Source organism: Ixodes scapularis, unplaced genomic scaffold (genome assembly GCF_016920785.2).
Source record: "Ixodes scapularis isolate PalLabHiFi unplaced genomic scaffold, ASM1692078v2 PGA_scaffold1__304_contigs__length_218370807, whole genome shotgun sequence".
NCBI classification, from domain to species: domain Eukaryota; kingdom Metazoa; phylum Arthropoda; class Arachnida; order Ixodida; family Ixodidae; genus Ixodes; species Ixodes scapularis.
This window is the reverse complement of record NW_024609846.1, coordinates 93316602-93331263: the sequence shown is the minus strand read 5'-3', so window position 1 is coordinate 93331263 and position 14662 is coordinate 93316602. Positions and strand designations below refer to the sequence as shown.

The window sequence follows — 14662 nt, the reverse complement described above, 5'->3', positions numbered from 1 at the left end:
TGTTACAAATGATTCAAAGGAACGTACGGGTAAATGGGGCGGTCACAACACGCCAATTTTTACAAGAGCTACAGTGTGTAATATTTTTTGATCGCAAACCTTCGGTACGTGTTGCAGGAATGCATACTGCACGCGCAGCACGGATTCAAAAGATACATAGGGTGCTTGCTTTGTTTATTTGGAAGAATGCAGGGGAACTGATAAGAAGGGATTATCGTTTTCTGCGTCCTTTCAAAGGAGGACTTGGGTTATCAGACCTGTTTATCCGACAACTCGTTTCACGTTTTCTTTATTTACGAGATCAGAGGCACCCGCTTCTGCAGGTTTTGTTTCAAACAAGGCTAACAAGCTTCATCCCGTCTTTCAATGTATCTTCAAACATCGCCCCACCTGCAAAGATGGTTGGATTTGTCAAAGAGGTTATCGAAGCTTTTAAGTTTTTAAATGTAAGGTATTCTTACGAATATTTGGCTTCGGTCACCCGAAGAAAGTTGTATCACAACCCGCTTGACCACCTTTTTCCTGTACCGCTGTTTTGGAAGTATCTCGAAGACAAACCAGGACCGGACGTCTTGGCTCGCGTTAGGAAAATAGCCATACCTCCAGCAGCAAAGTCGTTTTTCCTTCGCTTGCACAGCCACACTTTGCCTGTGAAGCTGTGGTTTGGAGACAGAGGTTTAATAGTGCCTGGCGGAGTCAACTGCCCACTGTCTCAGGAACCCGAAACAAGTGAGTATGCCTTCCTGTACTGCTGGGATGCCATTTTTTTGGGGGGTGTTTTGAAAATAAGCTTAAGAAAGGAATTAAGGGTATACGTCGTAGACAATACGATTCATTCCTGTTGAGCCTTATTTGCGCTCTTCAGCCTATGGAAGTCTAGTATGTCTGTTGTTGATTACTAGTCTCGTATGTTGAGTTGATTACACAAGTAAAGAGCGTATATGCGTACAGCCAGACATTGCCCGAATGGGCAGATACGTTGGAGAGTCTGTGAAAGATAAAATAATTCTAAATGTGCAGCTGCCCGACAGAATCGGGGCGTGTGTTTTTAGTGCAAACTTGTAAATACGCGCTGAATAAAGAAAAAAAAGTGTCTGCGTGCCCTAGTCGGTAGCGTGTCGGGCTCGCAACCGAAGGGTCGTGGGTTAAATCCTGCCTAAAATTCTTTAAACTTTTTTCTTTAAGGCGAATGAATTACTTTATATAGCGAAATCATTTGAGACATGCGCCGACCTTTAATTCGCATTAAATGTTAAGTTTATATCACCTTCATTCCGCGCGTGACGTCAAGCTTCACGTGAGCGTTGTGGGTTTGAAATTCCCGCGCGAGGTCATGTGGCTGTGACATCATGACACTATTGACCAATCAGGATTTTCCCGTCCCACCAACGCCGACGCCGGATTTTCTGCGACACGGGCTCCAATTAACGCTGCCACGTTAAAAAAAAAAATCTTTACAGGAGGACGCTGAAGCTTCGCCTTAAGAGTAGAACGCGACCGCTAAATATTAACGCCCGCTCGTCCTGGAGGAGGACCAGACATTCGACAAGATGTCGCGCCTCTTAAATGTGTACGGCTGCAACACGCTCGTCGTCATCCCCGGAATACCACCTCTTTGCCTTAGGTGCGGTGGAATCGGGCACATCCGTCGACAACGCTGCGCTCCTCGGTGTGCGCAGTACTGGAGATTTGGTCACACAAACGAAGAATGCGTTGCGACAAACGCTTCGAAACTCCAGGGGATCATAACACCGGAAGCTGATTGTAGTGAGCACATAATGGACATAGAAGAAATCTGTAACGAGGAAATCCAATTGACGCTGGCGGTGAATGATCCAACAATCAAGAACGAAGAGCCCTCCTGCACCTCAAACGAAAGTTCGATGGAGGAGCACAAGTCCGACGCAGATATCACCCCAACGCCACAACCAGGATTAGAAGAGACTTCACTGAACAAAGAAAAGAAATTAGAAAGCAATCCACACACAGCGAAAAGTCGGCCGAGGTTGGCAAGAAGGAAGGACGGCACTACAAGAGAGCCAAAGTTAACATCAGCGAGAACTTGATGAAGGAACTTGAAGACCCTAAAATCCCAGTGGACTCAACGGAGCCGCAAATTCGAGTGGAGCCCAAAGAGCCACGGCTGAAAACCAAATTCAAGGACCGGGAAACCACCTCTCCGACAGCTCCCGAACTTGACACTAAGGAATACGAGCATTGCCATGACCACCCAGGATAAGTCCCGTCACTATTTTCACCATAAAGGTGCGAGAGAAAAAAATTGGGATAAAAACAATACCAACTTTTTTGCTCTGTGCAGAAATATGACAGTCCCATCGTGACCCTCCAAGAAACAAAAATGTCCGAACAAAATACCTTATTTTCCATGTGCAGCTTATGGATGGATTAAAACAAGGTGTTCCACTGTCCTGCTGTTAAATACTCAGCGGGGTGCCTAATTCTGTTTAAAAAAGACACGATGTGCAAAATGTACAATATTCTCGAAGGGACTGACGGTGGTCGCCTCGTGGTAGATATGTTATCTTGCAAGACCAGCCCTGGCGCATAATTGTATATGACTACAACACTCTAAAAAAAGCCCGTGCAACTACTTTCCCGCATATACTCGGAAAGCCAATCACCGCAACATACGGAGCCAGCTCAACGAATGATGATGCCGAAACACGTTTAGACCAGAAAACGCAGACTAAGTTGTGACATTAAGCAATGCAAGCGTGACGTTTTGCATTGCTTAATGTCACAACTCAGACTGTGTTTTCTGGTCTAAACATGCTTCGGCATCATCATTCGCTGAGCTGCCTCCGTAACTTGCGGTGATTGCCACTCCAAACGTTGCGCGGGAAAGTATACGTACGGGATTTTTTCAGAGTGATAAACGCAGTGCAGACGGAAAGTATTTTTTTTTTTCAAGCCAGAATTCACGCTAATACAATATATAACGTCATTATACTTAGAAATTTTTATTGTGTTTTCAATAAGAAAGACAGAGTTCCATCGACAAATATCGTAGATCCAAGTGAGGAACTTTTAAGATCACTGATGCGAGACGGTGACTTGATATACTCCGCCACAAATCACGCGCTTTGTTTCACACACTTTCAAAGATCATCTCATGCACGTTTAGATCGGGTATACATATCTGCGTCAGTTAGTGACCGCGCTGAGTAACTGAAGCGTGATCCCTGCCTTCTTTTCTGATGGCTGCATGGTTAAAGTTTGTGAGGTATGAAAACACACCAGAAAAATAGAAAACCACGCCCTTCATCACTTTGGGAAATGAATAAAAGGCTCCTTGAAAATTACGATTTTGAACGAAGCGGAGAATCAGCGCTAGACATACTTGAGTGCACTAAGGGAGGATGGTGTCAGAAATCGGAAAATTTTAAACTATACATAAAGAAAATGGCGATATAAATTTCATCAGACATAGAAAATAATTGGAAAAATCTGAACAATGACACTCTACCTGTATTGTCTAGAATGCCAAGAGCCCGGAAAATACAAAGATGATGTAAAGAATCCAAGAAAGTAAATGGAGGAACACGATAAAATAAGCTATAGAGGCGCCGCTGTAAGAATGCGCACTCTGAAAATGATGGAAGGAGAACAATCGACAAAAAGATACCCCAACGTGGAGCAAAAATATATCAAGAAGAAACACGTTACATTATTAAGCAAAAACGGTCGCTTACTGATCGAAGGGAAGGAAATAGAAGATGCCTTCGTTTCTCATTATGATAATATATTTGCACCAGGTCTGCTGTCTGTAACAACCCGAATGCAAGGATGGTCGGTGTGTGTGTGTGTGTGTGGGGGGGGGGGGGGGGGGAGAGTGTTAGGATCAAGAAGGCTGATTGCCTTTACATAGCCTTAGTTCTACCATGGCCTCGGAGATTTTTGGCGCGCTGGCTGCGCTGAGGAAAGCGCGCGAAAACTTTCGGAGGCCGCTACTTCTACTGCTTCTACCCGTGAAACGAATACGCTGTTTTTTTGCCTCAGAGTTTGCATTCCCCGTTTCCTTTCCTCGTTGCATTTTGTAATAATTTCGTGCAATTGTCGTCGGAACACAAGAAAATACGTTTGTATTTTATTTTTATTAGTACACGCGAGACACAAGCTACTCGCGGTGCCTATAGGTCATTCGTATAAAATAGGACACGCTAAATTAGATACCTCTTTTCTATGGATTCTTTCGTGCCCGCTTCAATTTATTCCGCGCAACAGGTAGAGCGAAGCCCGCTGCCAAATTTACGACGTCAATAAACCGCCGACTGCACACACACACACACACACGCTGCCATAAAAGCCGACTTCCACGCGCGACCTCGCTCGCCTTTTAGTCCCCGCTGAACCAACAGGGCCCCATCTCGAGAGCATCTAACAGCCGTGTCGTGCTTCGAGCGCGCATCTTATCTAGCCCTTTCCCTTCTGCCCAAACCGCAAACAAAATAAACTAGGAGAGAATAGACAATAACCAACGCGGATAGAGAATCCACCTTTGTGTGTGAGCCGCCGGCCCTACAAATTCAGATCCCGCTAAAGCTATGCATACGCTAAGGAAAGGGTAAGAAAACAAAAAAAACAAGAACGTCTTTGAATGATTAGTTATCGCATGTTTGCTCAGCGGCGCGCCCGCCGCTGAGCGCTTCCCCTCAAGATGCATGAGCGTTTCGCTTGAAGATGGACCGCGCCGGAAGCTACGAACCACCCCAACCAGTCCAGCGCCGTGGACGTATTACGTAAATACCTTAATGTTTCGGGAGAGGAGGAGGATATAGTCTGGCAAATACGGCATACGAGCCCCGAGCATTGTTGCTGCGCCTCTCCCGAAAATCACGTGACACTCACGCGGCACCTGATTGGCTGGGATGGATTGAGCGGTGTCCTCTGCCGTCATCGTGTTAGCTGAAAGGGAGCATAGCGCGTCACACCGCGGTACCGGGTTAGAACTTGTCGTTCGTATTGGGCACTGGCGACACACTTCCATTTGCTTTCGCGCGAGGGTTCGCTCTGTTCGGTGGAAAGGACGTGAAGGGGAGAGCGGGGAGGGGGGACCTCGTAAACGGTAATGCGCGACGCCATTATTGGAAAAAGGTGCTCCTAATTGATCAATGCGCTCTGTTAGGAGTCGCCTAATGACAATGGCGAGCCTTCCGGACGGAGGTGACCGTGTTTGTCAACCAAGTACGTGTAGAGAACAAAAGAAGGAGGCTAGTAAGTGTGTGTGTGTGCGCGCGTGTGTGTACCAACGTCGGTCGTTGAACCCTGGGTGCACGTTCTCAAAGAACTCGCGTTTCCGGTTGTTCCGGAACTCTCTTCGATGCTTTATGGACGGCACACACTTTTATTCGCTGTAAGATTCGGCCATTCCACGCGCCGTAGCGGAGAATCGCAGAAACTGCTTTATTATACCTCGGAACTCAACGAAGGATATTGGCGATCCAACGAAATCGACGGCACTTAGCGGCAAGAACAGAACGTTATGGCAGCAGGTTCACTTGCCAGTCTCCTCGAGCGAACGGATTTCCGCAGCGCCTGGCAGTCTAAAGACAAACCCGACAAAGCAGGTTCGAAAACACGCGATGAAAATCGCCGATTCCTGTTTAAATGAAAGCCTCAAAATAAGTTGATCCTCTGGAGGGACTGCGAGTCAATGCTGGTTCGCACACTTGGCTTTGTTGCAACTACAGTAACTGGATGCTGTCAAAGTAGCGCCAAGGTCCCCAGATGGTCACCATTTTGGTTCATGGAACGAGTAGTGTCTCCTTCGCCTCTCCCTTCTTGGTGAGCCGATCCAAAATTGCAATGGCAGCCTGCTTTCTAAAGATATTACTCGTATACCGGGATTTTGTTCTCCGCACGCCTGTAAATCAAGCGCACATCTTCGCACCGCTGCCAGAAGTGGCGTCGGTGCTTAGCGATCTTAAAAAAAAAGTGAAAGCCGTTTACAACTCCCTGTAACAACGAATTAGAGCGCAGCTCTTGAGGAGGAGGAGGGAAGGGTACTGGGGGGTGAAGTGACCTGGGGGGGTCACGTGACCTTGGGGAGTCACGTGACCATGCCGATGATGTCATCAGTGACGTCACTGATGACGTCATCAGTGACGATGACGATGCGGACTCCGATGACGTCATCAGCGATGATGACGATGACGATGCGGATGTCGGTGACGTCATCAGTGACGTCACTGATGACGTCATCTGTGATGATGACGATGCGGATGCCCCCCCGAAGTCACGTGACACCCCCAGGTCACGTGACCCGCGCCGAGGTCACGTGACCTCCCCGATGACGTCATCGTCACTGATGACGTCACCGGCATCCGCATCGTCATCGTCATCATCACTGATGACGTCATGTGACGTCACTGATGACCTCACCGGTATCCGCATCGTCATCGTCATCATCACTGATGACGTCATCTGTGATGATGACGATGACGATGCGGATGCCCCCCGAAGTCACGTGACACCCCCGGTCACGTGACCTCGGCGGGGGTCTCGTCATCGTCATCAGTGACGATGACGATGACGTCATCGTCACTGATGACATCACCGGCATCCGCATCGTCATCGTCATCATCACTGATGACGTCATCAGTGACGTCACTGATGACCTCGCCGGCATCCGCATCGTCATCGTCATCATCACTGATGACGTCATCAGTGACGTCACTGATGACCTCGCCGGCATCCGCATCGTCATCGTCATCATCACTGATGACGTCATCAGTGACGTCACCGGCATCTGCATCGTCATCGTCATCAGTGATGATGACGATGAGGATGCCGATGACGTCATCGGGGAGGTCACGTGACCTCGGCAGGGGTCACGTGACCTGGGGGTGTCGCGTGACTTCGGGCGGGGGGGGGGGGGGTCACGTGACCTCGGGGGGGTCACGTGACTTTGGGTCACGTGACCTTGGGGTGACCTTGGGGGTCACGTGACCTTGGGATGACCTTGGGGGCCACGTGACCTTGGGATGACCTTGGTTACGGCGACGCCGACGCCGCTCAAGCCGGGAACGGGCCCCTAAGAGCTGCGCTCTAAAAAAAATATATATATATATATATATATATTGTTACGGTGAAAACGATGATGATTTATTTATAGCTGGGTAATGGCGGTAGACAGAGGATTGAATTCCTTGCTGCGAGCCCGCTGGCGATCCTCTACCTCCTCTTCTCTAGGCATCTCATGAGCTCTGTAATATTACCCCCCCTCCAAGAAGCCACGACGTCTCGTCGTTGAGCTACGTGGTCGTTGGGAGGATATATGGCTTGAGCCGTAGCACGTGCACTGTGTCCCTTTCCCTGCGACGTCTGTCATTTTGTTGCTCGAGGGGTTCAATGGCATATGTAACGTCGCTCAACTGGTGATGTATCCGGTAAGGTCCTGTATAGCGGTGGAGAAGTTTGTCAGCAAGTCCGACATGACGTTGCGGTGTCCACAGCAATACAAGGTCACCAGGAGAGTATTGGATGTGTCGATGAGAGCTATCGTAGCGGGCACACTGGCGTTCTTGTGAGTCAAGCGTGCGTATGCGAGCTAATTGACGAGCTTCTTCAGCCCGACTTATGGCATCGGATGTAAATTCGGTGAGGGAAGCGTCTGGTTGGGGTGGAAGGAGCGAGTCAAGCATTAATGGTGGTTCACGGCCGAAGAGGAGAAAAAAAGGTGTGAAACCAGTAGTGTCGTGGCGGGATGAATTATATGCAAAAGTGACGTATGGCAGTGCATCATCCCAATTTCTGTGATTTGACGACACGTACATTGACAGCATGTCGGATAACGTTCGGTTCAGCCGCTCAGTGAGCCCATTGGTTTGTGGGTGGTAAGCGGTCGTCACTTGATGGCGGATCGAGCAGGCCTGCAGTACTTCAGACACAACGCGTGACAGAAAGGAGCGTCCACGGTCACTAAGAAGTTCTCGCGGTGCGCCATATTTTAATATGACGTCCTCCAAAAGAAACTGGGCCAGGTCGACAGCAGTACTGGTTGGGAGAGCACGTGTGACTGCATAACGAGTGGTGTGGTCAATTGCTACTGCAATCCAGCGGTTTTCAGAGCGTGACGAAGGGAATGGTCCGAGGAAGTCAATCCCTAGACGATCAAATGGGCTGATCGGAGGGCGGAGTGGTTGAAGGAGCCCTGATGGCCTGATGGTTTGTTTCTTCCGACGTTGACAAAGGTCACATGAAGGGACATACCTCTTTACAGTTCGGTACATGTCCGGCCAGTAAAAACGTTCCTTAACCTTTCCGTAAGTGCGAAGGATACCCAGGTGACCTGAGGAAGGTGCGCCGTGTAGTTCGTGAAGAACTATGGCCTGTAGGTGTTTAGGAATCACGACAAGCCATGGTAATCCTTCGGGTCTGAAATTCTGGCGGTATAGAATGTTGTCGCGGATACGAAAGAGTCCCGAGGACGGCTGGTTTGCATCAGCTGAGAGGCGTCTTATAAGAAGCTTCAGAGCTGGATCACGACGCTGTTCGTGAGCGAGGTTGAGGAGCTCTGATATCGGCAGAACTGGGAGTTCAGTTGAATCGGTGTTGTAGTTAGCTGGACTTACCGGGTAACGAGACAAACAGTCAGCGTCCTGGTGCATCTTTCCTGATTTATATACGATGGTGAAATCATATTCTTGAAGGCGGAGAGACCAGCGTCCAAGGCGACCAATGGGATCTTTTAATGACGAAAGCCAACAAAGGGCATGGTGATCAGTGATGACACGGAAGGGACGTCCAAAAAGGTATGGTCGAAATTTGGAGACCGACCACACCACTGCAAGGCATTCTTTCTCGGAAATGGTGTAATTCCGCTCAGCCGGTGAAAGTAGTCGACTAGCGTAAGCAATTACCGTTTCGTTTCCGAACTGATGTTGTGCGAGAACTGCTCCAATACCGTGACCACTGGCGTCAGTGCGAATTTCAGTGGGCGCCGTGTCATCGAAATGGCCGAGAATGGGGCTGGAGGTCAAAGCATCTTTCAGATGGGCAAAAGAAATCTGATGAGGATCCTTCCACTCGAAAACTTGATTTTTTTTTCAGGAGAGATGTCAGTGGGAGTGCTATGTGTGCGAAGTCTCTGATGAAGCGTCGGAAGTAAGAGCAAAGCCCTAAGAAGCTCCTTACGTCTTTTGAAGAAAGAGGCGTGGGGAAATCTTTGACAGCCTTAATTTTTTCAGGGTCGGGTAGAACACCATGTTTGTCCACGAGATGTCCTAGGACTTTAATTTGTTGACTACCGAACCGGCATTTAGCTGAATTTAGTTGTAGACCAGCTTGTTGAAAGACTGCAAGCACTTGGGTCAAACGGTCAAGATGTTTTGGGAAGGTGTCAGAGAAGATGATGACGTCGTCAAGATAGCACAAGCAAGTGACCCATTTTAGTCCCTTGAGTAGGCGGTCCATCATTCTTTCGAACGTTGCGGGTGCGGTACACAGGCCAAAGGGCATGACCTTGAATTCAAAAAGTCCGTCGGGCGTAATGAATGCCGTTTTCTCACGGTCGGCTTCATCAACGTTAATCTGCCGGTAGCCGGCGCGAAGGTCAATGCATGATAAATATTCCGCTCCCTGTAGGCAATCGAGAGTGTCGTCGATGCGTGGCAGAAGATATACATCTTTTTTCGTGATCTTATTTAACCTACGATAATCGACGCAAAAACGCCAAGAGCCGTCCTTCTTTTTTACTAAAACAACAGGAGAGGACCAGGGGCTGGACGAGGGTTGGACAATGTTTCGCGACAGCATCTTGTCAACTTCCTGTTGAATAGCGCGCCGTTCGCTTGGTGAGACCCTGTAGGGACGATGGTGGATGGGAGGTTCGGAGCCGGTGCTGATTCGATGAGTAACTTCAGTTGTCTGACCGAGAGGGCGGCTTGTAAGGTCAAATATAGTATGGTACTTGCAAAGTACGCTGTGGAGTTGCCGTGCTTCGTCTCTGTTCAAAGTTGGGTCAATCATGGTGGAAATATAGGCACGGTCAGTCTCCGAGAGTGGTTGAGGAGGTTTGGGTGGCAGAACTTCTTCAGCAATGACGGCGACGGTGGAGTCAAGAGTCGGGAAGCTGCGCGCAATTGTCATACCTTTGGGGAGAATTTGTGGACTGCGAGTGATATTAAGCACCCATATATCGGTGGCACCATTCTGGATGGCTGCAATGCAGTGTGGTACAGCGAGTTGTTTTTCAAGCAATATGTTCACAATAGGTGAGATTATGTAGTCACCGTCCTGGATTGATTGAGCGGTTGTGACATTGATCGCTACAGCCGACAATGGCGGTATGCGTGATGTTTCAAGACAGCACAGCGTTGCTCCAATGGAGTCTGAGACACCGCAGGCCTCTGTAGCATCGAGTTCAATTTCGCCTTTAGCGCAGTCGATGAGAGCAGAGTGAGTGGCCAGAAAGTCCCAACCAAGGATGATTTCGTGAGGACAGCTTCTAAGGACTGTAAAAAGAACAAATGCGGTCTTGTGATGAAGGGTTATGCGAGCACCGCACATACCATGAGGAGAGATTGCTGGGTATATATATATATATATATATATATATATATATATATATATATATATATATATATATATTTATCTGCCTTTAAATAAGCAAGAACAATATCATTCTGAAAGATTTGTGGAGATAAGCCTGATTGATAAGCTGATTACATGCACAGTGCCAAAGACGCTTATAGTGAAGATAATGCCACTGGTTCCTTGGTAAGTAGCGCCATTGCCTTCCCTCCCTACTAGCCAGACACAAATACGCATATTCTAAGATACATACGACTAAACCTCGCAAGATGATTGGCTGATTGGTTTCAGCTGGCTTGGAAATCGCCATTTCTGTCCATTCAAATCTCCGAAGCTTCGAAACGGTCGTTTTGAACCAGCCCCACCGCGATCGATATGGAGCATCATCGTATACTGAAAGCGTTCCTCGCCAATATAAGCTTCTGTGGCGCAGCGGAAAGATTCCACTTGTAAGCCATGCTTATCTCCCCAGATCGCTTACAATTATATTGCTGTTCTTGCGTATTCACATACAAAAAAGCTACTTTTCTGTATTAGTCCCGCTCGGGGCTAGTAACTCGATGGTGTGTGTTGTTCGTTCCAAGTGCCGGGAACGTTGCGGTTTACGTTGACACGACAGAGGTGGCATGTGGAAGTGACTGTGTCGGAAGATCTCTGACATCTGTGTTAGGCAATCGAGAATATGCGCACGTGCTGTCCGAAACCTCCTGCACTGTATGCGTGTATCATGCTTATACTAAGAAATACACATTGTAGATCTAAGCACAGTTAGTTCCAACGAACTTGGTAAGTATACCATCAACGTGGGTGCCGTATACGTTTCGAAAGGGACGTACCGACCGACTATAGTTTTCACGGAACCACAGGTTGCAAACAAATTCTGGCGAGACCTTTGCGAAGCTCAAGTTATTTACACAGTGTATTGCTTACCCGAAGAAGTTTATTGCTCGAGCACCACGGCTAGGCGCTTTTCACACGGAGTGCTCCGGTAAAGACCACTGGCAGCGTGTTTCCAAAGTGGAAATGAAATCACTGACCAATCAACCGTGATTTGTGACTGAAATGTTCGGGAGGCCTTAAGATTGCACCCAGAACTCTGACACTTCATCACGCGCAACAAAGAGCTTCGTTTTTGGGCTCTATACCACTCCTACCGTCAGTTTGGCCGTCAATTCGAGCACGGACCAATGTAGCGCTCGATGGGTCGAATCACGCGCAAGCCTGAGCATCGGATCGTAGTATCTACGAAAATACTCCCCCCCCCCCCCCCCCCCCCCCCTTTGCGGGCAACCTGGTAAAAGACTGATCGCATTTCGGTCTCTATCGAGGTTTAGAGCCTTTAAACACTCACAACGTCCACAAAACCAAAACAAAAAAACAACGCCATGTTGGCTAGCTATATCGACAAAACTGCCGAACCTTCGAACAACCACAATTTCGTCCAAAAAGTGCAGGAATCTTCCGAAACAGTTCTAAACCTAACCTCTAGAGTCTAGAGTTTCGTCCCATCACTAATTGTATTGAGGGTGTGCGAATACCCTTTCCAAACGACTGGCACTGCGTCATTCATAGCCTTCATAGTGGAAGGCAACGACAACCGGTTTTCGTAGCACTGTGAAAGCTAGGGATGACACTGCGCTATTCGACTCGAACAGGTATTCGCATATTTTGACATCTTAATCCTCAAAAAATTGGGAACGGACGACAAAAGTAACGTCCTTACCTTCATCGTTATTTCAAAAGAAGTAATAGAACTACAGTTTCAAGTTACTTCTAAAAAAAAGAAACTCGTTACTGTTTAAAGTTACCAAAAAAGTAACGAAGTTTGTGGGGACCACTGGTTTCCCGCACCCGAGAACGCGTGAGCCCCGGACTACAGTCTCTAGGCAACTGTGCCCGGACGTTCTGGCCGTTGTCGTCTGGCTTCGAGCCTGCTCGTTCCGTATCGTGTTGAAGAAAGATCGCCACCCTGCTGGCCTACTCTCGCGCACTCCTCCGGGCGTCTCCCGGTTCGGGGGACGCCTGAACGGGAAACGTCAGGAGACGACCCGCGACAGATCGTGCGGATCAGTCGGCGTTCCCTCCTCCGAGTGGACGGCCCTCTGGCGAGGAGTCCTGGCCTCCGGGCGACGGGTCAAGTCGTGGCGGGAGCTCATCCGACCGGCGACGACTCAACACTAGCGATTCCCCTGGCTCTCACGATCGGCGTTCCCTCCTCCGAGTGGACGTCCGTCTGCGGCGATCGGCGTTCCCTCCTCCGAGTGGACGTCCGTCTGCGGTGAGCTCTGTACGGAACTCTTGCGACGACGGGTAGCGATGTGAGCTCGTCGGACAGGCGATGGCTTCGCTCGCAATCCCCTCATCAGGACGGCGGGTGCTCAGGCCGCAACCCCTGTTTTCCAATAAACGCTCTTGGATACCGGGATCATCGTTGTTGGCATGGCGCTGGCGAACCCGGCGTTGCGGCAGCCCTCGCTGGTAGCCATCGACCGCGCGGTGGGACGGGCATCGGGATCCCTTTAAGCACGGTTTCCCGGACGTAAACGTACCCACAAGTTACAGTAACGCGTTACTGCTTAAGACTGCTGTAATGTGCTTCGCCTCCGTCGCCCTCATTAGCTCGAAGGGCCCGTAGCGTTTGCTCCGTGCCAAGTCACGGTAAAACAATTTAGAAAACTTCCCGCTCATCACTGCTCTTAACAGAACCCCAGGATATTCAAAAATACGGAATGCCGAGAGCTGACTTTCCTCCGAGCGTGGACAGCTATAGGACAAACGCAGACAACGGGCACTGCAAGCGAGGGGCTCAGACCGGCTCATTAGGCTCATTCGCACAACAGGACGATTGTTTCGACTCGCTCGAATAGAAAGAGCGAGAAAGCCAGAGAGAGAAAGAGCGCGAGAAAAGAGAGGCTGGCGAAAGAGGAAGGTTGCCAGGTCGCACCACCCTCCGTCCCAACATCTTCCAGCGGCCCCGCGGCCCCCGTCGCATCTAGCGGACAGCCATATCAACTCCGATCGGAACGGGAACATTTCCGCACCGCGTACCGCCCCCACCGGCCTCTGTCTTAGGAGAGCGCCTAGATTTAAGAGCGGCAACAACTCACATCAGGGAGATATTTTGCAATGGCGGACACCTCCTTCTACGCGGATTGGTTGCTAATGCGCATGCGTGGCGAGTAGGATAACGCGGCAGAGAGGCTTGGAAAAGCCTGGAGACGCTTGCAGACGACCGACGCTTTCGTCTCCCCTTCGCAGCTCGCATTGCAAATGCGGCCCATAAACCGGGAGACCCCCATCGAGCGGTTGGAAGCACTCTCGAGTTTAGGCACACCGTTCCTCCCCGCACTCTCGTCCACTCTCTCGCTTCGCTAACTCGTCGGCTGGAGTGACGCGCAATGATGGAGTGACGCGGCGGCGCGTATTTTTGCAAATAATGCTCCAACCTCGGTCTTCCCCTTTGGTTTTTGTCCTATTCGCTCGTCTTCTTCACCTTCCTTCGCATCCTTTTCAATCTCGATCGCGTCCCTCTTTGTTCTGCTTGTTTACTCGATGCAGTTCTGGCGCACATTCTCATCGATTTCCTCTTTTCTATTTTGGCACCGACAGTTCCTGCGTGCCCATTCCACTCGCGTTTGTTGTTTTGTTTTTCTCGATTTCTTGTTTTCACTTTAGCGCGCTCGTGCGTCTTCTCTGTGCATGAAAACCAGGAGAGGAGAGTAGCCATTTACAGTCGGATTACTTTGTATTCGGGCCGTAACATGTTTTCGACTCGATCGCGTTGGACCTGCCACTTTCATTTCTACACGTTTAGAACTCCCTAGTTCACCATAGTCTCCGCTCTGCCGAAACTCTTTTCTATTCACAGACAATTCGTTTTTTGACCCGGAGGTGATTTTGAAAAGAAATGCCGTCACAGACTATTCTGAGACCATGTGACCACTCCGCTAAATTTAGCGAACAACATTTAGCGGTCACGTGAAGACGTGACTAAAGGGACATGACCCGTCTTCAGGTCATGCAGCGTCACTTGTTTCGAAAGAGTCGAGTGCTCTCGAGATGAGTATTTGTCTGGACGGATCGATCGTTTACACGAGTTCGAGGGCAG

General features: G+C 49.3%; 1 pseudogene; it reads left to right on the top strand.

Annotated features, from left to right (window-relative positions):
• The first annotated feature begins 206 nt into the window (after window positions 1-206).
• On the top strand, window positions 207-994 carry LOC120850638 (annotated as a pseudogene).
• The last annotated feature ends 13668 nt before the right edge of the window (window positions 995-14662 follow it).